We start from the raw sequence: 25,275 nt of genomic DNA, 5'->3' as shown, positions 1-25,275 counted from the left end.
AAGTTTATAATCTCATTCTGCCGGGATTTGCTCAGGGCTTTCTAAAGTGGATTGCGAATTTATAAACAAGGGAAAGCTTACTCATCTATCAGCTCCTCTCGTAGATCGGTGCGATTGCTCTCGAAACCAATTCACTTGAGTGAGACAGAGGAGAGTGGAATTTCACGCGAATTAGCTTCCGAGGTTGAGCAGTCTAAATTTCACTAACTTTACTTTGTTAAATTCTTATATATTTCAGACAACACTTGCTCTAATATCTATCTTCAGCGTTTTTATTTGATCAGACGTGAAAAAAGGGCGACGATGGTTACCAGCAGCAGAGTCTTCGGAGCTATGATGACAGCCACATTGTTGTTTACAATCCCGGTGTTGCTATGTGGGATATGGCAGTCCACCACCGCGTCCCGACGTTTTCTTGACAAGGAGGTGATGGGCTTCATGGTGTTGATCTTCCTGGTTTCAGCCATCGGCTTCATAGGGTGGTCGTGTTCCCTGGACAAGCCGATTGTTATTGTTTCCGATGAAGTTTTACGGTCACCCAGCGGCAACTACTTCATCTACCAGAAACAGACAACCTGGATCATGTCTCCGTATGAAGAAAGTTGGATTAACTACCAAAGCATTTTTTGCTACAACTGCCCGTCTTGCAAGGCGGAAATGAACAGAAAATGGAGGAAGGTGGCCATCTTTTACATAGGCTTCATGGCCTTGGGTATCTCTGTCGGCTACTACGCCGCCGTCAAGTACCGTCACTATTAGGGGGTTAATTAGGTTGTTTAATTTTTTATAATGTACTATGGGAATGTGTGTTTTTAAGGATATATGGAATATATTTTAAAGAAATTGAAGTAATCTGATATATATATATATATATATATATATATATATATATATATATATATATATATATATATTTCGCCGGCCACTAACATATATTTCTTACACTTAATTGCTAGGTGGGGTGGCCATAGTTCACATCGCGTTGGCTACTTTTCTGTCTTCTTCCTTCCCCCCTTCGTCTACTTGGCACGATGGAATTCTGCAAAAATTTCTCTATCCGTGCGTAGAGCGTGCGTGCGGGCCAAGTGATCGACAACACAATCAAGTTAACAACTAATTAAACGACGAGTTAACGACTTATGCGTGACGCGGGCATAAATGACTGGTTACGCTGCTTCTTACGCCGTGGTGACGGTGTAAGTGGAAAATAATTCCCCCTTCCGCGCGCGTCTTCACTCTATTCTGTCACGCAATCCGTTACGCTGTGAAGGCGGTGTAAATGGAAAATAATTCTCATTCTCTCCGCCTTTATGCGTGACTATGGTGTGACAAATTTTCTTATGCTTTACGTTTCCGTCACACCGTGACTCGTGCCTTGCCATGTGCTTTTCGGATTTTGCGTTTTGATCTTCCTTTTTCACTTTCCTTGTCCAAAAATACCTTAAAACATAAAAAGTATGATTTGGAAGGTATCTTTGTGCTAAACCTTATTTTTAAGATAATTCTTTGTGAAACAAATATTCTTAGGGCTAAAACACGTGCAAAATACTTCCAAAAATCTCCTAAAAACTAGCATCGTTTGACGCGCTTATCACCTACATTTATATATATATATATATATATATATATATATATATATATATATATATATATATATATATATATATATATATATATATATATATATATATATATATATATATATATATATATATGCTTTGTTACTCTAAAAATCCCCCCCACCCACTAACAATAATTGTGCCCGATAAAAAAAATAATAGTACAATACTTATAAAGTAATTTATAATTTGAAAAAGGGTCAAATAAGTCCCTAAACTTTACCTGAAAAGTCAATTAGGTCATTAAACTTTTAAAAAGTGCAATTACACTATTTAGACTTTAACATGTTAAATCGAGACAATGAAGCCCAAGAATTGATAGATGACCTGCTATTATAGGTCATTTCAATTCAGACATCATATCCGGCAAAAATCTGTCGTCATCTACCCGAGAAGGCGACCATCTACAATTGATATACCTCAACGATTTTAATTATTTTGACTATTGAGGCTAAAATTATTATTTTTAAATTATTTTTTTTAGGGAAAATATTTACTTCAATGGTATTTTTTTTTGTTTAGTATTTAGTTTTTGAAATTTTATTTTTTAATTCAAAAAGTATATTATTTATTTATTTCAATTTATTTTAATTTAAAATAAAACATTGAAATTATAATTATTTTGAAGTGAATAAAGTAATAAATGATGTGTAGTGGGCCCACAAAATGACGTGGATGATTGAAGAGAACAAATAAGGGAAAAATTATATGATAAGGGGAGATAAAAAAAAAAAAAAAATATATATATATATATATATATATATATATATATATATATATATATATATATATATATATATATATATATATGAGAAGAATGGGATATGCCCTTACAAAAGAATAAAGATGAAAGGTAAAATGACACTTTTTTCCCCTGAGTTATATACCTATAGCATTTTTTTCCCTGAATTATTGAAGTGGCTATTTTTTCCCCTGAAATGTTAAATGGATATATTTACCCTTAAAATAAACAATTCATTTATTTTTTTTCTCCAACAAATTATGACCATAATTTGGTTCAAACCAAACAAACACTATAGCAACCAAACCAAAATATTCCAATTACAATTTTGAATCGAAACCCTATATTTAGAGTTTATTAAAATCGTGAACCGGAACGGACTGTTCATGTTCCGAACTGAAAAAAATAAAATACATTTATTGTTGAATTTAGACTATTTTAAAATAAAAACTAAAATTTTAAAATAAATACAGTTCAAAATCGCGAACCGGATCCAAAACCGCCGGTTTACTGTTCAAGATTCAAATTTTTTATACATAATTTTAATAAATTGACATCTAAATATTGTGTTTTAGATCTGAATCATAACCGGATACTTTTAATTCGATTGCTTTAGTGTCCGGTTCAGTTCAAACCGAACCGTGGTCATCCCTACGTATACGCAATAATTTGTTGGAGAAGTAAAATAAATAAAATATTTACTTTAAGGATAGAAATGTCAATTTAATATATCAGGGGGAAAAAGCACCAGTTTTAGAATAATTGAGGGGACTAATGTGCTTACCTAAATAATTGAGGGGGGAAAAGTGCTATAAGTATATAAATCAGGGGGAAAAAGTGCTATTTTCCCAAGATGAAATATACCTTTCAAATTTTACGAAAGAGTTAATACCATATGGGGTCTTCCGATTATACTGATTTTGCTACATTTAGTCTTAAAATTTTTAATTGACCACACGTAGTCCTTCGACTTTCAAGTTGTTACCGTTCGTGTCCAAGTTAACCACTCATGGTCCTTACAAGAGGACCACAGTTGGTTAAATTTTGAAAGTTAAAGGACAATGCATGGATGGTTAACTTGGACCACAGATGGTAATAATTTGAAATTTATCTAAAGACTACAGGTGGTTAATTTGAAAATTTAGGACTAAACGTGACAAAACCATGCACTATACTCGGAGGACCCCATATGGCATTAACTCATTTACAAAAATAGCACTTAAACCATTAAACCCAAAAATACTCCAACTATACCCTCAAATGAGCAAAAATTTTTCCGTTAAAATTTGATAACTATTTAACAAAATGTTGTTGCTATTATTATATATTCTTTTATAGACTTTATTTACATGTTCAAGTCTATTAGATTAGTCATATTTTATTTTTTACAAAGGAAATGGATACCCATATTTACCAATCTACGCCTACATCAAGGCTCAAACTCTAACTCTAGACCTCCCACAAAGGGGAGCAACCGAATACCAGTGGACCACAAGGTCCTTGGTAGCAGAGTTATATTTGATGTGGAGCAAACAAAATCTACTGAAAATCAAATTAAACGCTTTTAAGTTGTAATTATATAGGCACAACTGATCCCACTAAAAGAAACATTGGTATTTAGCTGGAACACCACCTGCGCTAAGATGAGGAGCGCAGCGGTTCTTTGAATTGGATGATGGAGTTGAGGAATGAGGATCCCCCATATTTGTCTCCGACCATCTAACTTGATTGTATTCTCACTCCGTACTCACGCACGCGCTATGCACATACACTATAATCTTCATCGCCCTTCTTTTTTTCATTGACGTTTGACAATGATCACGACCGTATGAAGCCTATGGCTGAAACTATCAGGATTATTGATAAGTGTGTTTATATATATATATATATATATATATATATATATATATATATATATATATATATATATATATAGACCCATTTTGAGTGAAAGATACTTTGGTTTTATGCAAAATGTGCATTAATTCATTTGTTTATATCCTTAGGTGCATAAACCATTGAATTGAAGTCCAATCGTATGCCTTTCGGGGTATTTGGAATGAATCTCGAGTCATTGGGAACGAAGGTGAAGCTAAGGAGGTGGCTAAAATACTTCAAAGGGAGCCAAAGAATGGTTTCTTAGCTTCAATGGTATTGATCACTTGGGCAAACCAAGGCAAAAGTGGAGCAAAAGAGTGAGAAGTAAAAATTGTAGCATAGATTGGCAACAGTTCGGTGTTTTGATCATATCTCATTCTAGGAATGTCCTATTCAAGTGATTCTTGCGCCATTGGAAAGAAAACTCGAAGGACTATATATCTTATGAACTGGACCTGTGATGCAGAAGCAAATTTGACGCGTCAAAAATTTCCAGTAGGCGTCCTGAAGAATGAAGACAACACTCGACGCGTCGAGTCCCACTGTCGAAAATGCGTGTTGTGCGGGATTTAAGTTGTGCGGAAATTCCTAATCTACCCCTATTTGGCTCCCACTATTAAAGGTCCATCTTCCTCAAACCCTAGACCTAAGCTGCGTTTTTTTGGAGACAAAAAGAGTGAGAGACATCAAGAGCCACAAGTTACCTTGGATGAAGGAGGAAAAGCTAGGAGGATTCGGGAGAATCTTTTACCCTTTTCTTTTACTTTCTTTGTTTCTTTTAAACTCTCTTATATTATTGCTATGAATGTTATTCTAGCCATGAGTGGCTAAAACAACTTAGGGATTTTTGGGTGAAAGTGTTTATGAACCTATGTGCCTAGTTCTTAAATTCATTAATATATTTTACATTTGGGTTTTATAGCTTGTGTTGCAATTTTGTTCAATATTTTGTTAATGCTAGTAATTAAAGGCCTAAATCACTCGTTTCTGCTATCTTTACGTCTTAGTGGGAGTTATGGCATAATTTAGAGTACCCACAATTGCACTTACTATTGCACCTTGGGAGATGACATGTTTGTTAAGGAGTTATTTGGAATGCTTGTTCTTGAATTGTTGAGTGTTTATATCATGGGAATGAATATTTAAAAAAAAATGAGTTTTTATTAATACTGAAAGGGTAATACTTGACAGGCCCAAAAGTGACCATAACTACAAATAGTACATGAGATACCTAAAACAAGATGACCAAAGGCTAAAAAGCAAAGAAGAAAAACTCTAATAAACCAAGTGGACCCAAGGCCCATACTACAAGCTATAAGCAACCACAAGCCAAGCAGGACAGTTCTCGCACGCCATGCCCTACACAAAGGGTGGGAACGATGCTCTAAAAGCCAGAAGCCGATGTCACCCTAAAGCGTCATATCAATCCCCTCGGTACAAATGTAACACCCCGTGTTACGGCCTTCAAATCCGAATTAATTATTAAATTGATTCCGTTAATTAAATTAATTAAGAGGGATTTAATCCAATTATAATTCTCTCAATTAATCCAGGCGGTCCGCGATGGATCGTGGACCTTTGCTTGAACTAGGAACCTTAAGCCCATAGGGAATAAGGAAAGTGGGACTTATTAGTCAGATTCTGAATAGTTCTCCCTTAAACATATAAATAGAATATTAGGAAGCAGATAGAACTCTCCCTCACCCTCTACTTACTCGAAATACTCTCAGGAAATCCAACCGAGGAAATTCCACACCAGCAAACTTAGGAAGATCAATTGGGAGAAGAATCTTAAGGAAGAACCTTAGTAGCCACGGGAAATCGGTTAAGGCTAAGAGGTAACTTGTAACACCCCAGATTTTCGAAACTTTTGAAAATTATATAAAGAAGGTAAGATCTCATTAAATCCCAAACATAATATAAAGAGTACGGGGTGCTATGCCACACTTGAGCTAGAGAACTCAGGTGCACAGACTAACTAACTAATATCCTCAACAAAGTAAATGCATAACCGTGGCACGCAGGCCGAAAGGGAAACTATCTACTTCTATGCTCCACGATTCTAGCATGCTCCCGTGTCTACTCTTCTGTGCCTGAAAGCAAAATATATCTGTTCAGCGAGAGATGCTGGTAACCCACTCCAACGCGTTGAAATATAATACATATAGAGATATATATAGATATACGAAAACCATTTTGAACATGAAGATATAACCTACAAACTCTAGCTTTTAAAACAGGGATAGACTCGACACATAGAGCTAAGCACAAACGGCAATTATAGCAAGCATATATAGTTCGCAACAGGCAAGGTAGATAAGGCTGAGCATAATCAATAATCATAACCCAACATAAACAATCCCCAACATAAATCCTGTAGTCACATCCCCAAGATACTCATAATCACAACTCATCCATATCTCATCACATAAGCACACTTTGTTGGCACCACAGGACTAATCGCATGCCCATACCTGAGGGTCAGTGCATATAGATCTGACACGGCCCCGCAGCACCTTGCCCCGTCTCACAATACGGAGGGGTCGATCGCAACCGACCGATGAACCGCAGCTCATCATCGTTTGATCGCAACCAAACAGTGGACCGCAGCCCAAGAGTATGTCATCTGACCGCAGCCAGGAAAATGAACCGCAGCTCATGTAGAACGGTGGACCGCAGCCCTATATAATATTTATATACCTGACCGATCGCAACCGGCCTGGTTAACAGTCAGTATGGTTCTCAACCCATCCGACTGCCCGTATAATCCATTTGATCGCAACCAAACGGTGGACCGCAACCCTATATAATGTTTATATACCTGACCAATCGCAACCGGCCTGGTTAACAGTCGGTATGGTTCTCAACCCATCCGACTGCCCGTATAACCAATTTGATCGCAACCAAATTGGGGTATCATGCACACATAACACATAGCAAGCACATGCAACCCACATTAACACATTGGGAAGGGGGAGAAAACGTATAACAAAACCTATGCGTGATCCTTCACATACTAAGAATAGTCCTAAGGGGTTCATACTTCTTTAACCTAGGTCAACGGGATACCAATTCAACTAGCATGCAATATATAAGACTCATACAACCTACAAACGGTACCCGAAATATCAAACTAGACATAGGCACGATAGACGGAGTCCGTTGGGACACCACGGGGGTCGGGGGAACATCAAACGGGGAAGCCAAAATCCCAAGGTGGGGTACAAACCAGCTGGTAGCCGGTGGGTGAGGGTTCACCGGCCGGCTGCCCGCCGACGGCAACTATTCCGGGCAGCGGGTGCCCGGCGGGTAGCTGCCCGCTGCCGGCGATGCCACTTTTAGCCGCGGGTAGGTGGCGGGTCCCCTACCCCCCACTGACTCTTCTTCACAAATAAACGCCCTGGGAACCACTGTGGAACCCGGAACCATGCTTAGACACTTTCAAACGCAATTGATAACACACGTAGACAATTAACGGATCAAAATCAAGAAACATACGGCACATATCCTATCATGCTTTTCTAAACATAATCAACACCCAAGCATACAAATTCCCACCCAATCTACCAAGAATAATACCATACGAATTCCACGATATAACCTAGGGTTCTAATTATTTTAAATCAACAAGAACACAATTCATCTTGGGGGGCGAAGAATCCTCTGCTGATGAAAGATATGCTGAGACAAAAGCAAAATAGGTTCTAATATCAAGATTCGGTAGGAATATCATATAAACATCAAGAACATCATATAATCATCAAGAACACCAAGAACACCTTATAATCATCAAGAACCTCTTATCATCAAGATTACCCATGGAATCATAACACCAATTATCAAGATCATTATAACGAATCATCAACACACAAGAATATGGGGGAAATCCTAAGAGGGAAATCATAGCTATGAAAATAGGTTTTGTTGAGACATGGGTTACCTTTTAGCCTTAATTAATTCCTTGGCTATGAAGGGTCTTTCTTGAAGCTTTCTTCTTTCTTGATTTCTCCTAGGGGAATTCTTGGAATTTCTTGTGTGGTGAGGGATTATTGTGGTGGGGGTTCTAGGTGCCTCTTAAGTCCCTTATTTATATACCTAGGAGTCCTAATTAGGAACTAATATTATAGGCTTGCTAATTCTATTCCTTTTGGGACTAAGGGCTTGTTTTAGGGATAAGGGTCCATGGTCCATAGTGGACCATATTAATTAATTAAAGAGAATCCTAATCATAATCTGAATAGTAAAAGGTTTACTTTCTTTATTCCTAGTAGGCTTAAGACTCTAATTTAGGCAAGGGTCCACGGTTCATGGTGGGCCTTTATTAATTAATTAAAGGGAAACCTAACCGAATTAGATCATATTTAATTATTATTAACGGGATTAATTAAATAATTAATCCGGGATTGAAGGCCGTAACACGGGGTGTTACACTCTCCCCCCCTTACGAGAAGCTTCGTCCCCGAAGCTTAGAAATCATTTCAGGGATAACGAGTCAAATGTAATATGGTGGTCATATAGAGAGAATGTATTCTATGGGGAGAATGTATAATAGTATATCTATGTGTACTGGGTTTTTGGGAACGATTGGGTTAAATGGATTAAGAGGGTGGGTTTCAAACTTGAGGACAAAGTGGACAGGAATTAGGATCAAAGTTTTCAAGGTTGCAACTTAGGGTGTGAGGTTGCCACCTTGTATGGAATCGTTAAAATAGGGAATCAAGAATGTGTTTTGAAGGGTAGAAAGGGTTTTGAAATAGGGAGGGGGCCGATTTTCCGAGGGTGGGAAAGGAATTCGGCTAGGATGGGTTAAGGGTTCTCGATCTTAAGTGACTATTCTGGTTTGATGCTTTGATCACGACGTATTTGACAAATTGATGATCCTTCTTCCTTGGTGTTGGCACTTGCTTGACTCTAAGATCCTTGTTAGACCTTGCTTCCCAGGCTAAAGTTTTGTCCTTCTCTCCTATCTTGAGGGAATCTCCCGTGATGATTTAACACTTACTTCTTTAATGCGTCCAAGGTCTTGACCAAGCTTGGTCAGCCAAGCCAATCTCTTAGGGCGCACTTCCCAAATTCTTCCCAAAGTTTCTTGGGAGTTAATAAACTTTGGGTTGACTTGTTGGTGGAAATGAATTGTTGGTGGATGGCACAACGAGTGCCCGGTCATTGTACTAAAGGTACAGACCTAGCGGTTACTGTGCTGAAGGCACAAACCCACCTTCGACTAGCTTGCTTTAGGCATGGGTCAGGTTATAAGTGTTGCGGTGCCATGTTGGGGCTATATGCGCTGACCCCTTGGTATTGGTACTAGATGTACGGATCATGCGAATGGCACTGCGGTGCTATCATGATATGAGGTAGTTTGTGGGTGGTTGGTCGGTGGGGGCATGTAGTTGCCTGGAGGGATAAGGGAGGCGATATAAGGGTGGCCTGGAGGTACAGGTTGGAACTGATATAAGGACGGTGGGGAGCCACAAGGTTGGAACTTGGTATAAGGTTGGAAGATGGAAGTGTTTGTTGATATCGATTTTTAATTGTTGTGTTGTCCTATAATTAATATTGCCGATTATTGTTGAGTCTGTTATCGTGTCTTGAGTCTTGATCTTGGATTTAAACTAGAGTTGCCTAGGTTATATATGTATTCCAGTTTCAAAATGATTTTCTTATATCTACCTATATTGTACTTAACGCGTTGGAATGGGTTACCAGCATTATCCGCTGATGGTTGTTACACCGTATGTTTTTCCAGGTACATATCAGTAACTTCGGAACGCGTTAGATGGACTCGTGGATTTAGCTTAGTATTAGTTAGATGGCCTGTGAGCCTTGAATTGTATTATGGATATTAATTATAGTTTATGCCTCGTTTGGTTAGTCTAGCCTGTGCATCTAGGTTCTCAAACCTAGATGTGGCATAGCACCCCGACAATTGTGCTTACTTTATGCTCTGTTTGGGATTTAATAATAGATTCCCCTTTATTTTATAAGCTTTAAAAGTTTTAAAAATTAGGGGTGTTACAACAAAGCTCTGCATTTTTATTCGAGGGAACTTTCACGATCATCCATAGAAGCACTGACACCGGCGCAAACAAACCCAAACCACCCTTCTGCGTCAGATCAGACCAATCCCCCCGGTGTAGATCTCTGCATTTTTACCTGGGAGAACCTTCACAGTCCTCCACATAAGTAATGGTGCTTACCCCCCACCCACCCTTGGGACCAAGGCCACCCCTGTACGTACAAAGCTATGCATTTTTATCGCAGAGGGCTTCACGGCTAAAAATCCCAAGCAATGGCTCCCTCACCACCAACGCGAACACATACATCAACCTCAAGCATCAGACCAACGCCCCTAGTACAGAGCTCTACGTTTTTACCCGAGGGAACCTATACGGCCATCCATAGAGGCAATGACATACATGCAAAGCGTTGGAAGCCCAACACTCAACCACCCAACCCTTTAAAGAACAGCCTGTCAAACCATTATTCACCAAACAAGCAATATATACAAGCAACTGAAGCTAAAAGAGCACTCCTGCCTCAGAGTGTATGCAATGCATGAAACACAAGAATCAAATCCTGCCTAACACACGGTCACAAACAGAAGCAGAACAGGCAAAAGAGAACACAGAGCAGATCAAAGGAACCCCCCAATGCAAGAAAGCCCATACGCCCTATGCCTGCAAGGCCAACTATTCAACTAGCCCAACTATAAAGTAATGAGAGTTTGAAGTGAAAATCCAAGGAAACAAATAAACAAAAGGAAAACAAAAAGCAAAACTATATGTGTCGTCAATGTCAAAGAAGACATAGGGCACGTCATCATGGACAAGAAGAGCGTGCACCCTAGGAATGAATATTCACTCGCATTATTTTAGGTTGGAATTACGGGAGTAATTCCTTACCTTGTATGCATTCTCACACTTGTTTGAACCCAAGTTAAATGTTGCACTTTAGATTGACACTACGTGATTAAGCATTTGAACCCAAGAAATCTCACTCTTTCTCTATTGTTTTCATCAACATGCTACCTTGTTCTCTTTTAATTAGTTTTACATTTACAATCAATCAATCACCCATTTCGTTAGGATTAGTTTCTCGTGAATAGATTAGTAGCTAATGCTTGTTACGCCCTGCTTCCCTGTGCATCGATAACTCGATATTCCGGGTATTTATTTTGTTTGTCAAATATACTGCAACCAATTAACACCACGATGACCGTCACGACGCGGCGTTGGACTGCCATATCCCACACAACAACACAGGGATTATAAACAAGAATGTCGTAACCATAGCTCCCAAAACACAGCAACACCGGGACAATTCTTCCCCACCATCCATGGCGTGCATGTCAATGGTGCATGCCTGCTCTTGTCACGGGCTCCACCTACCTTTTCTCCAAATTTATGAAATACTAAACTAATTTTAGATTGTAATTAAAACCAACGTTATGTATCGAATACTAAATATAAACTATTAAATGTCTTAATTTGGAAATTTATTTATCAAGTCAAATATTAACAATCTCTAAAAGTGTCCATCTTACTGTTATTGAAATGTCTAAAAAAATTACATAAATAAAACAAATTTATAATTTTATTACTTCAAATATCTTATATTAAAAAAAGTAAAATTATGATAATATCCCCCAATATATTCTAATAACATAGAGTAATATTAGTCTCTCTCATGGGCTAATTAATTGAACACCAAAAGATGTCTAAATTCATCCAATTAAAAAATGACCAATAAGAATTGTAACTGATGTATGTAGCTAATATAGAAATAATACCGTTGTCTGCACTCGTGGTACAAAATTAGTTATTCTCTCCTTCTGAGAAGATGATGCTTGTTGGGGTTCTCTGAGTATCAAAATTTTCATTGACAGAGAAAAGAAAACATTGCTTTGGAGGAGTCCAACCATTTTTAAGAAAAGAGAAACAAATTAATTAGAAAAAAAAAAGATAATAAATAATTTAATAACAATAATAATAATAATATGTTATATAATTATCAAATTTTAATGGAATATGTTGATGTAGATGTCATATCATTATTTCTGGATTTTTATTGGTAAAAATAACTCAAAGTGATTTAATTATTGTAATTTTTGCTAGTTTGTAGGAATAGTTGGAGTGTTTATTAGTTTAATGGCTTTAAGTACTATTTTTCATAAAATTTTTAAGATATATTTCACCATTATCCCTTTGTAATGGCAACTCCAATCTAACCCTTCTTGTATATTTTATTTTAAAATTTTTGGGGGCCCAAATCTTCCACATCGATCACCATTTAATTTGTTCCATTATTTTCTATAAAATTTTCTCGATTTTCTCTTAATTTTGTAGGCCCAAATCTTCCACATCGATCACCATTTAATTTCTGTCATTAGTTTCTCCAAAATTCTTTTCGATTTTCTCTTCATTTCGTGGGCCCAATCTTACATATCAATCCCCATTTAATTTATTCCCTTATTTTCTCATATTTTGTGGGCCCATGGATATATTAATTCACATAATCTATTACTTTATTCACTCCACAATAATTTTAATTTCAATTTTATAATTATAATTATAATTTAAAAACTTTGATTTTAAACAAAATAAGCTTAAATAAATAAAATAATATATTTTTTGAATTGCAAAATAGAATTTCAAAAATTAAATACTACACAAAAAAAATAAAGTATCGCTATGGTAGTTGTTTTAAAATAAAAATTTTATAACAATAATTACTGCTTCAACGCTAAAAGTAATTAAAATTTGAGTAATAATATTTTTTTTTTTAAATAAATGATAGTGGAGGACCGTTGTTTCTCACCATTCATAGCGTGTCAATGGTGCAATCTTACACTTGTCACGTGCTCTACCTACGTTTTCTCCAAATTTATGAAGTACTAACCTAATTTTAAAATGTAATTAAAATCAACGTTACATATCTAGTACTAAATTTAAACCATTAAATTTTAATTTGGAAATTTATCTATCAAGTCAATACTCACAATCTCTAAATTTGTCTTTCTTACCTTTATCGTAATGTCTAAAAAAATTGCATAAATACAACAACATTTATAATTTTATTACTTAAAATATCTTATATTAGAAAAAAGTAAAATTATGATAATATCCCCAAATATATTCTAATAACATAGAGTAATATTAGTTTCGGGCTAATTGAACACCAAAAGATGTCTAAATTCATCCATTTTTAAAAAATGACCAATAAGAATGGTAACTGATGTATATAGCTGATATAGAAATCATTAAATATAAAAATAATACATTTGTGTGCACTCATGGTACAAAATTATTTATTTTCTCCTTTAAAGTCAACTTAATAAAGTCGTTGATGTTATCACATATGTGCTTATTTTTATAGTTATTTTGAATCATCTCAGTAATTAAGTTCTTTAATTTTGCTTATTTAATACATTTTTTCCTTGCTACTATCATTTAATTATGGTTCACACTTGTTTTGAATGTTTTACGGTGTTTGTTAGTGTTTTTGAACCATTTTAGGTCAAACTTAAAAGCAAGGGAAGTTCTAGGACGAGTTTGGAGCAAAAAAAAGGCAATGTGAAGCTAATGAGGTGGCTAAAATGCTACATAGAGAGCCAAAGAGTGGTACTTTCAATGGATTTGATCACAAGAATCAAACAAGGGAAAGTGGATCAAAAGATCGAAGAGTTGTAATTCCCGTTGAATTCGGCGACAACTTAGTATTTTGATCATATCTCATGCTAGGAATGTCCGATTCAGGTGATTCCTGCGCCATTGGAAAGAAGACTCGAAGGGCTACAACCTACAGCTTAGCATAAAACTCGACGCATCAAGCCCCAGGCTCGAAGTGTCAAAACTTTCCAGTAACATTTCATCTCGCTTAGATTGGCGATAGTTTAGTATTTTGATCATATCTCATGCTAGATATGTTCGATTGAAGTGATTCTTTCACCATTGGAAATAAAACTCGAAGGGATACAACTCTTATGAAGACATCAAAGTCTTGATAATAAGAGAAAAGGGTCAAAATAAGCTTGCAAAGCGTACTTATTGCACTGGGCGCGATTTTTAGAAACTTCCTAATTTAAAATGGCAATATTCCAAAGCAAGATGACTACAATAATTGCCTAATCATTCCAAAGCTAAACTTCCTAAATTAAATTAGGAAAATTTCTATTTCGTCCCAGCTTTGTACCTACTATAAAATCTCACTTTCCTCAACCCTAAAAGACAAGTAGTAGTTTAGAGTAAATAATTAGAATAGATAATTTACAATTCATAGTTTAGAATTCAGAGATTCTTGGAGACAAGAATGAGAGAAATCAAGAGCCACAAGTTGTCTTGGAAAGCAAGAAGAAGACTAAGGAGATTTGAGAAAATCGTCTTGTTAATTCTTGTACTCTTTTGATGATTTGAAATTCTTTATTTATATTTGCTATGTATAACTTAGCCATGCTTGGCTAAATTCTTTAGAGATTCTTGGGTAAAAGTGTTTATGAACCTATGTGCTTGAGCTCTCAGTTTCTTTAATATATTATTATTTGGGTTTAATACTTGTGTTGCAATCGTGATAATATTGTTTGATGCTTGTAATTAATGGTCATAGTTACTTGTTTCGTTTGCTTTGTTTGTGTCACCAATGGGAGTTGGGGCATAAATTAGGCACACACAATTGCACCTAATGGTTGGACCTTGGGAAAGGGGAATTTATTGGAGGAATCTTATTCTAGATTGTTGCGCATCGGGAGATGGTAGTAATTGGAATTAATTGAATGCTGATCTTCGATCTTATCGGGTGTTTAAGCCACGGGAGTGGAAATTCACTAGGGGTAGAAATCACGGGAGTAATTCTGTTCCACTTTACATTCCCATACAAGTCTTAATTCCAAACTAAATATTACAAACGTTAATTGGCGCTATGTGATTAAATACTTGAATCCTATGAATCTCATCTTCTCTCTTATTGTTTTCAAAATCCTGAACCTCTGTTTTATTTTATTTATTTTATGACAATCAATCATCTAAGTAATTGTTAGGATTAGCTCTAATGAATAAGTTAGTAACTAGTGCTTGATACAACCACTTCCCTGTGGATCGATAACTCGTACTCCGAGAATTATTTGTTTGCAAATATACTACGCAACAAATTGACGTCGTTGCTGGAGAGGTGGCGTTTCTAGTATTAACATTAGTGAAATCTTTATTCTAGGAGACTAGTCCATTTTTATTTTTTATTTTATTTTATTTTGCTAACCCATAACAAGTTCCTTGTTTTGAGTGCGATTTAGTTTATGGATAGATATGAATTCCAAGGAACCATGCCACCATTTTACCCTCTTTCTCAAGGTTATGAGATGAGTTGGAATATGAATCGGGAATATAGAGGAATGGAAGAACAATTCCCTTTCTCAAATTTCACCAACTCAAGTCAAGAATATTTTCAAGAAAGTTCATATCAAACATCACAACCCCAATGGTGCTCATTTTGTGGTGGGAATCACTTTGAGGAAAATTGTTACATGCTCAACCCCACCAACCGTGTTCCTCGGCAACCCACTCAAGGATTTTGTGCCAACATGAGTCAAGCCACTTATCAAAGATGCACACCACCAACTCCACAACCTTTATGGTGCATGATATGTGGTGGACCTCATGAGGCAGAAAATTGCTTCGTCTTGGATCCCAACTACCAATATCAAGGGCGAGCTCAAGAGTTGCCATACCAAGAGTTTCAACAAGAATACCAACCACATGCCCCAACAACTGAGATTAAGTCCATAAAGTTAAAGCAGTTGTACTCTCAATTTCTGGAACAACAAGAATGCCAACCACTTGACTCAATAATTGATATGGAGTCCATACAGACTAACAAGTTAATGCAAATACTTCTGGAGCTACAAGCTCAAAGTGATCACATGAATGCTCAACTTGATCACATGATGGCTCGACAGCAAGATTTGATAATTTGAGAGCCACTTCAAGATTCATCTAATGGAGAGGTTCTAGAAGAGTTGTTCTTGCCAAATGAAGGTCATGAGGTTGAGAGAAATAAAAAGGATGATGAGGATCTTAGAGAGGGAGATGAAGAAATATTTGATGAATGCATTGTAACATCTTACCATGATTGGTGCAAGATTTGTTATGGCCTTAATAGCCATTAAAGAGTGCTAATGGTAACAGTTGTAACGGTTATCGTTACAACTGTTACAAAGCCTATATTGATGGTTAGATAGGCTATATAAGTGAGATCCTCCCACTACTCAAGTAGTGTCAATATACTAACAAAATATACACCATCCTATTATACTTGAGACAAGTGGGAGTCACTCTGCCCAAATCACTGCAGAAATTCAACTAAGGCATTATACAACAACACAAAGGCAAAACAAGCAAACAACTATGGCTGGAGGTTAGTCCTTATTATCACATATACAATGTTGTATAAATGTATATGTGCCTATTATTTCTTACATTTGGTATCAGAGCCTATTTTATCTCTGCCTAGTTGTTCAAACTGCCTATATTTGTAAAAGGATCAAATTCAAGAAAATAAAGCAAATATTGATCTGTACTGTTTGATTGCAAATTCTATAATATTGATTTCATATGTTTTATTTTTGCTTTATATATGAATCGAAAATGAATATGCGTGTGAATATATATATATAGATACACATTGTTTTGTATTCTTAATAAACCTTTAAAGTTTATGGTTTATGTTTGAAACTACAATCTGTACTGTCTTGTTTATTAGTATTCTTAATATCAAGAGTAAACCTTCTCAGTATGTATATTATACACATATATCTGTATATATATATACATGTTCCTGTTTGTCTTTAAAAATAAAAAAAAAAGAAAAAAAAGGGGAAAATCCAACCTACAGTTACGGAGAAATTTTTCTCCGATTTTGGTCTCCCTATTGGCCCTTCACCGTCGATCCTGTAATGATTTCGGACGGTCCCTTTCCGGCGACTTTGATCGCTTTTGGAACGGTGATTAAAACAGTGTCTTGGGATCTCAGAGTGGATGGCGACGGTGTCGGCAGCTTTGCAGCTGAGGAACGAAGATGGAGGGGCGGCGGTGATGAGGCTCGGGCGATGGTGGCGAGCGAAGTTGCCTTCTGCCGTTGGCTCCGGCCGGCCTCTCTTCCGGCGATCTCTCTCCCTCTCTCCGTCGGCTAAGGATGTCGTCGTCTCTTCCGCTTCAATCTGCGCTGCCAGGTTCCTTTGTTAATTGAAAGGGAATATAGGTGTTTTTGTTTGGGCTGATGGGTATCTATTTAATTGTTTAAATTTGTTTAGGTGGTTTGGGCCTGCTTATATAAATCAGCAATCATAAAGTTTGCATTAATATAATTTTTCAAATTGTTCATCAATCTTTAATTATTTTAATACATAATTTTAATTTGTTATGGGCCTACAATTTGGTTTTAAAGTATTGTAAATTATATTGTTTTAATATATTTTCATTCAAATTTTAAATTGAGATTGAATTTAAATTCTATTATTTTGTAAACTCATGTGTTAAATTGCTATAATGTTTGTGCGATTTATTTGTTTAATATGAGTTTGTCTTTTGTAATATGCATATTATATCCAATTAGCATAATTTTAATTTATTTTAATTATGCGATTTAATTATATGCCTTAGAAATGCATATTTTAGGAATTTCTTAAACTCCTTAGTACTTGGACTTTGGTAGTGCCTTTAGGAGTTTGTTGAATTCCTTAGAAGTTGGACTTTAGCATATTGCGGTTATAAAAGTACATAAGGTTTAGTACGACTATGATAGTGCCTGAAGGTTAGCACATTAAGATCAAAAGTTCATCTATTCTTAAAGTCTTTTCCAAACTGCGAACTTCAAATTTTTGAATCAACCCTTCAAAACGTTATGCTATAATATGAGAATGCATGAACCGGGGAAAATTTCTTGGGAAGAAAACTAGAATAGCCAATATGCTACTAGTTCCCTTGGAATCCTACTCTGTCTAAGGAGTTGGTATTTAACCGAGTTCATCTCGACCAACTTTCCTGGGAGTATACTCGGTAATTGCTTATCATGTTAAGTGCATAGTTTGTTTTGTTAAATCTATGCCGATGTGATAATACAAATTTAATTAGTTAAGGAGTAGCCACAACATCCTTAATTTAATTAAAATTGTATATCAAGCTTTTCCAAATCACATAAAGTTTAGGCATAAATTGTGATTAATTATATGTAATATGATGAAATTTAGCCCACAGGAAATTTTGTTATATTTGTATGGTTAATCAGGATAAAAATACCAAACTATGATCATAATTCAGCCCACAGGCAATTATGCATCGGCATATAATCTTTGGTAGTTTTATCGTTGAACATAGAAATTCAACCTTGTTCCCATCCCATTTCTATTCTAAAATTTTCTAAGGTCCCTTTTGCGTAAAAATTTAGCCCGCAGGCAATTTTTATGGCATTTGGATCTTTGACATGCATCATTTACATTGGTAATGTATGCGATTCAGTTAATTTTATGCCTCAAAATTCTAATCCAAACCTTTACCTTTACAGCATCTCAATTCGTTACTCATACTGATTTGAACATCGAAGTTCCCGAACTTAGGGGCGACAACTACAAAATTTGGAAAGAAAGGATTCTTCTAAGTTTAGGGTGGAGAGACTTGGACTTCGCTATCCATAATGTGCAACCACCGGTCCCCACTGAAAAGAGTACCCAAGATGACATTGCACTATATGAGCGATGGTATAAGTCCAATCGGCTCAGTACAATGTACATCAAGGCGAAAATATCTGATGGGATTCGGGGCTCCGTTAGTGAAACGGATGACGATGTCCAAGCATTGCTCAAGTCTATTGACGACCAGTTTGTCACTTCAGAAAAGGCTTTAGCAAGCACCCTCATCATGAGATTCTCCTCTCTCCGTCTCACTTCCGTCAAAGGTGTGCGTGCGCACATCATGGAATTGCGGGACATTGTGGCTCAACTTAAGACTCTTGGGGTAGATATGTCGGATGACTTCATTGTGTACTATGCTTTGTACACCCTACCATCACCATATGGACCTTTTAAAATTTCTTATAACACACATAAGGAAAAATGGTCCATAAATGATTTAATGACCATGTGTGTTCAAGAAGAAGGAAGATTGGTGATGGAAATGGGAGAAAGTGCCATGCTGGCTACGGCACACGAGAAGTCCAAGTCTGGCATATCTCGAGGTTCCACTTCTAAGGCTAAGGGGAAAGGAAAACTTTCCCCTCAAGCAGACATAAAGAAGGTGCATAAGTGTTTCTTCTGTAAAAAGAAGGGACACAAGAAGAAAGATTGCATCAAGTACAAAAAGTGGATTGAGAAGAAAGGTATTCTATCCTCATTCGTTTGTTATGAATCTAATATATCTGAAGTTAACACTAATACTTGGTGGATTGATTCTGGTTCAACAATCCACATTGCAAACTCTTTACAGGGAATGTAGGATCTAAGGAAGCCGGTGGGAAGTGAACAAACCATCTTATCAGGAAACAAGATGGGGTCACAAGTGGAAGCCATTGGAACATGCAAGCTTATTTTAAGTAGTGGCTTTGTTTTGATTTTGAATAAGACATTTTATGTACCAAGTTTCTCCCGAAACTTGATATCTGTTTCTAGACTTGTGCCGTTGGGTTTCTCCTTTAATTTCCAAGACAAGCATTTTGATATTTTCAATAAATCAACATGTGTTGGATACGGTACATTGTCTGATGGTCTTTATCGTTTAAATTTACAAAACAATGCCACTTATAGCTCATTGCATGTTCACTCCGGTTCCAAAAGATCGAGTGTTGGTGAGAACTCCTTTATGTTATGGCATCGGAGAGTAGGTCATATCTCCCTTGAACGTATAAAGAGATTAGTAAATGATGGAGTACTTAGTACTCTTGATTATACTGATTTCGAGACTTGTATAGACTGCATTAAGGGAAAGCAGACGAACAAGTCTAAGAAAGGTGCCAAAAGGAGTTCAAGCATATTGGAAATCATACATACTGACATTTGCTGTCCAGATATGGATATGCCAGGTCAAAAGTATTTCATCACCATCATTGATGATTACTCGTGATTTACCTATGTGTATTTGGTTCATAATAAGAATGAAGCGTTGGATGCCTTCAAGTCTTTTAAGGCTGAAGTTGAGAACCAATGTGGGAAAGGAATACAAATAGTAAGATCCGACAGAGGTGGTGAATACTATGGTAGGTACACTGAAAGTGGACAAGAACCTGGTCCGTTTGCTAAGTTTCTTCAAGAATATGGGATTGTTTCCCAATACAGCATGTCTGGTTCTCCGGACCAAAATGGTGTTGCTGAAAGAAGAAACCACACGCTTATTGATATGGTGCGGAGTATGCTTAGCAACTCAAAACTTCTTAAGTTTTTGTGGGCCGAAGCACTTAAGACGGCTACGTATATATTAAACCGTGTTCCAACCAAGGCTGTCCCAAAGACGCCATTTGAGTTATTTAAAGGTTGGAAACCGAGTTTGCAACATATGCATGTTTGGGGATGCCCGTCTGAGGTGCGGATATATAACCCACAAGAAAAGAAGTTGGACCCGAGGAATATTAGTGGTTTCTTTATTGGATACGCACAATCCTCCAAGGGATACAGATTTTATTGTCCATCTAATTCAACTAGGATTGTGGAATCAAGAAATGCTAAGTTTCTTGAAGATGACATGATTAGTGGGAGGGATCGGTTCAATGATTTGATTTCTAATCATGATCATATTGAATCATGTCCTTCTACGTCATCAGATAGGTTGATAATAGTTTCAAACACCCCTCAAGTTGAAACGGGTATTGAACGACCTATTGAAAAAGTTCCACAAAATGCTGATATTATTCCAATTGATCAACCAATTCAGGAAATTCCTAAAGCGGTAGTTGAACCGCTAACTTCTCAAGAAGACGGTAGTTCAACTTTAAGGCGATCTACTCGTGGAAAAAGACCAGCAATTCCTAGTGATTATATAGTGTATATGCAAGAGTCTGATGTTGGAGCCAAAAATGATCCTGAAACGTTTTCACAAGCCATAAACTGTAAAGAATCAGATTTATGGTATGAAGCCATGAAGGAAGAAATGAGTTCCATGCGAAGCAATAGGGTTTGGGACCTTGTTGAGTTGCCTAATGGGGCCAAGGCCATTGGCTGTAAATGGGTCTATAAGACTAAAAAGGACTCATTAGGAAACATCGAGCGATACAAGGCTAGGCTCGTTGCTAAAGGATTTACTCAAAAGGAAGGAATCGACTACACGGAGACATTTTCTCCTATGTCAAAGAAAGATTCACTTTGTATAATTCTGGCTTTGGTTGCACATTTCAATCTTGAACTGCAACAAATGGATGTGAAAACGGCATTCCTTAATGGTGATCTAGAAGAAGAGGTTTATATGAAACAACCTAAAGGATTCTCTTCTAGTGAAGGTGAGCGTTCAGTTTGCAAGTTAAAAAAGTCCATCTATGGCTTAAAACAAGCTTCCCGCCAATGGTATATAAAGTTTAATGGGGTCATTTCTTCATATGGATTTGTTGAAAGTCCCTTAGATCATTGCATATACCAAAAGACAAGTGGGAGTAAAATTTGCTTTCTTGTTTTATATGTGGATGATATTCTACTTGCAACTAATGATAAGGGAATGCTGCACGAGGTTAAGCAATTCCTTTCTAAGAATTTTGATATGAAAGATATGGGCGAGGCATCTTATGTCATTGGCATAAAGATCCATAGGGATAGATCCCGGGGTATTCTCGGACTATCGCAGGAAACCTATATCAACAAAGTCTTAGAAAGATTTCGGATGAAGGATTGTTCACCGAGTCCAGCTCCTATAGTGAGAGGAGATAAATTCAGTTTGGACCAATGTCCAAAGAATGATTTTGAAAGAGAATCCATGAAGAATATTCCTTATGCTTCAGTTGTCGGATGTCTCGGGTATGTTCAAGTCTGTACTAGGCCGGACATCGCCTTTGCTGTTGGAATGCCGAGACGATATCAAAGTGATCCGAGTTTAGACCACTGGAGAGCTGCAAAGAAGGTTTTAAGGTATCTCAAGGGTACCAAGGATTACAAGCTTGTGTTCAAACAGATGGATGTTTTGGACATTGTTGGATATTCTGACTCGGACTTTGCCGGTTGTGTTGATTCTCGGAAATCAACTTCGGGGAACATTTTTATCATGGCCGGTGGAGCTGTTTCATGGAGAAGTGTTAAACAAACTCTTGTCACCACTTCAACCATGGAAGCCGAGTTTGTTTCATGTTTTGAGGCTACATCTCAAGGTGTATGGCTTAAGAATTTCATTTCGGGGCTTAGGGTTATGGACTCTATTTCTAAGCCATTAAAGGTTTATTGTGACAACTCAGCTGCAGTCTTCCTGGCTAAGAACAATAAATGTGGGAGTCGAAGTAAGCATATCGACACCAAGTACTTAGCTATCAGGGAGCGTGTTAAAGATAAGAAAGTGGTCATTGAGCATATAAGCACTGAGTTGATGATTGCTGATCCCTTAACTAAAGGCATGCCACCATTCAAGTTTAGGGATTTTGTTGAGAAAATGGGACTTGCGCCCACTTTGTAAAGTTTGTATACATACAGTTATTTTTATGCAATTCTTAAAGCATTCAGATATTTTCTCATTATTATATTGTGCACATATTGCTGAGAAAATATATATCTTATGGACCTGGAATAAACATAAGGTTTATCCATTAAGTTTTGGTTAAAGCACATAAAGTACTTAGAGAACAAGTTACATTGTGATTATAGTAGATACTACTCGTATTAAGAGGACATATCTCTATGGTTCATGTATTTTGTTTCTTTTAAGTTTGTTCTTGCACCAAGTGGGAGAATGTAACATCTTACCATGATTGGTGCAAGATTTGTTATGGCCTTAACAGCCATTAAAGAGTGCTAATGGTAACAGTTGTAACGGTTACCGTTACAACTGTTACAAAGCCTATATTGATGGTTAGATAGGCTATATAAGTGAGGTCCTCCCACTGCTCAAGTACTGTCAATATACTGACAAAATATACACCATCCTATTATACTTGAGACAAGTGGGAGTCACTCTGCCCAAATCACTGCAGAAATTCAACTAAGGCATTATAAAACAACACAAAGGCAAAACAAGCAAACAACTATGGCTGGAGGTTAGTCCTTATTATCACATATACAATGTTGTATAAATGTATATGTGCCTATTATTTCTTACATGCATTGCAATGGAGACACCAAGTTGGGAGGAAAATGAAGAGGATGAGGTGAATGGTGGCAAGGAACATATAGAGAGTTTCCCGTTAGATGAGGAAGTTCTTAATGGAGCACATGATTTGAATGAGGATGTCTCACCAATGGAGAACACTTCCCTTGGAGAGAACTTTAGAGAAAGTTTGAATTTGGGAGGCATTGGAGTTCTTAAGGATGATGACACACATTTGCCTATCTATATATCCAATGATTCGCAATACTTGTTGGTTCATGTGGATGATCCGAGACTCTCATTACTTGTTGAACAAGAAAGTGTTGAAAAGGAAGGAAAAGGGAATGGAGGCATAATTCTTTATTCGGGCAAATATGGTTCCTTACATGATGACATAAAGGGTTCAGGCTTAAGAGAGTTTATAAATGAACATCTCTTGAAGAAATACTTGGAAGAGAAAATTGATGGAAAGAAGGGGATCTTTCTTCTCCAATCACTTGATGGCTAGAGGGGTAACGTCGAGCTAACGACGTTAAATTTAGCGCTTCATGGGAGGCACCCCATGTTATCTTTTATTACTTTCCCTATTTATTTATTGCTTTCTAGTTTCGTTTTATTTAGTTTTATTGCTTTCTAGTTCGTGATTATTTTATTGTTTCTTTGTTTTCTCTTTTCTCTTGTTCTCCTTTTCTTTTATTTTGCATCAGGGACAATGCAAATTTTTTAAGTGTGGGGGAGGAGTTAATAATTTGAGGATATTTTTAAAATTTTAAAATTTTTGCTTTTGCTTGAATGACTCATGCTATTTCTGATGAATAAGTTACTTGTCTTAGCATGCAATTGCATTTACTCTCTCTTGTTGGTTTGAGGTTTGTTTTAGTGGTGCTTGCTGCATCTCAATTTGTGATGGATGATTTGAGGTGTAACACATAATTGATCTATTCCCTTGCCAATAGCTTTTTTAACCACTTAATAATTGGATTAATTCTTGATCTTGTTTGTTATGCATTGCTAGTGAAGGCTTATGTGAGATTCTGGTCATGGGTGTTTTGCTAGAACTTGCCTCATTACTCCCTAAGTGATGTCTAAGTTTTGCATGTTTTGAAATGATTTAGGCCACTTTTGTTTAGCCATAGCCTTTAAACATGTCCCTATATATATTTTTATCCTTTGTGTCCCCATTGTGCCTTTTGTTTGTTTAAATAAGTGCTAAGCACTTATCCCCTCTTTGTGATTGTTTTGATTTGATTTACCCCATTATTATAACCCTTAGCCCTTGGCCAAATATTTCCCTTCCACCCTTGAGAGAATATAATGAAACTTTTATCTTTATTATTTCCGTAAGAATAGTTTTTATGGAGTTGTGCCAAAAAAAAAAAAAAAAAAAAAAGCTACTGTTACAATTGTTCAAGTGTGAGGGAATTGAAAGATTGGATTAAAATTGTCTTGCAGTATTCAAAAGAAATCCAAAGAAAAGAATCGAAAAAAAAAGAAGAGAAAAGAAAAGAATGAAAAAGAAAAAAAAAAAGATTGAAAGTTTTTGAGTTTGGATCCCCACCTTACCAAAAAGTTGCTAAGTTCTTAAAAGAAATTTGATCCTTGAAATTTTGATTATCTCATCTCTTTCAAATTTTGAAAAGTTTAGATAAATTGCGAAATTCTCTCTTTTTGATTAATTTTTCCATACCACTTCTTTGTTAGCTATCACCCGTAGCCCCATTACAAGCTAAATAAAGTCCTAGTTGATCTTAACATGCTTTCTTAAATTTGATCTAGGAGAGTAAGA

General features: G+C 36.5%; 1 long non-coding RNA gene across 1 annotated transcript; it reads right to left on the bottom strand.

Annotated features, from left to right (window-relative positions):
- Positions 1-163: 163 nt before the first annotated feature.
- LOC109152150 lies at positions 164-21,373 on the bottom strand. The gene is made up of 3 exons (XR_002049358.1): positions 21,232-21,373; positions 3,896-3,900; positions 164-175 (listed from the first exon to the last, which is right to left on the bottom strand). It is a non-coding gene; the product is annotated as an uncharacterized LOC109152150 (long non-coding RNA).
- Between the last annotated feature and the right edge of the window lie 3,902 nt (positions 21,374-25,275).

Source organism: Ipomoea nil, unplaced genomic scaffold (genome assembly GCF_001879475.1).
Source record: "Ipomoea nil cultivar Tokyo-kokei standard unplaced genomic scaffold, Asagao_1.1 scaffold2387, whole genome shotgun sequence".
Taxonomy (NCBI): Eukaryota; Viridiplantae; Streptophyta; class Magnoliopsida; order Solanales; family Convolvulaceae; genus Ipomoea; species Ipomoea nil.
The sequence above is the reverse complement of the archived record's forward strand: the minus strand, read 5'-3'. Positions and strand labels throughout refer to the sequence as shown.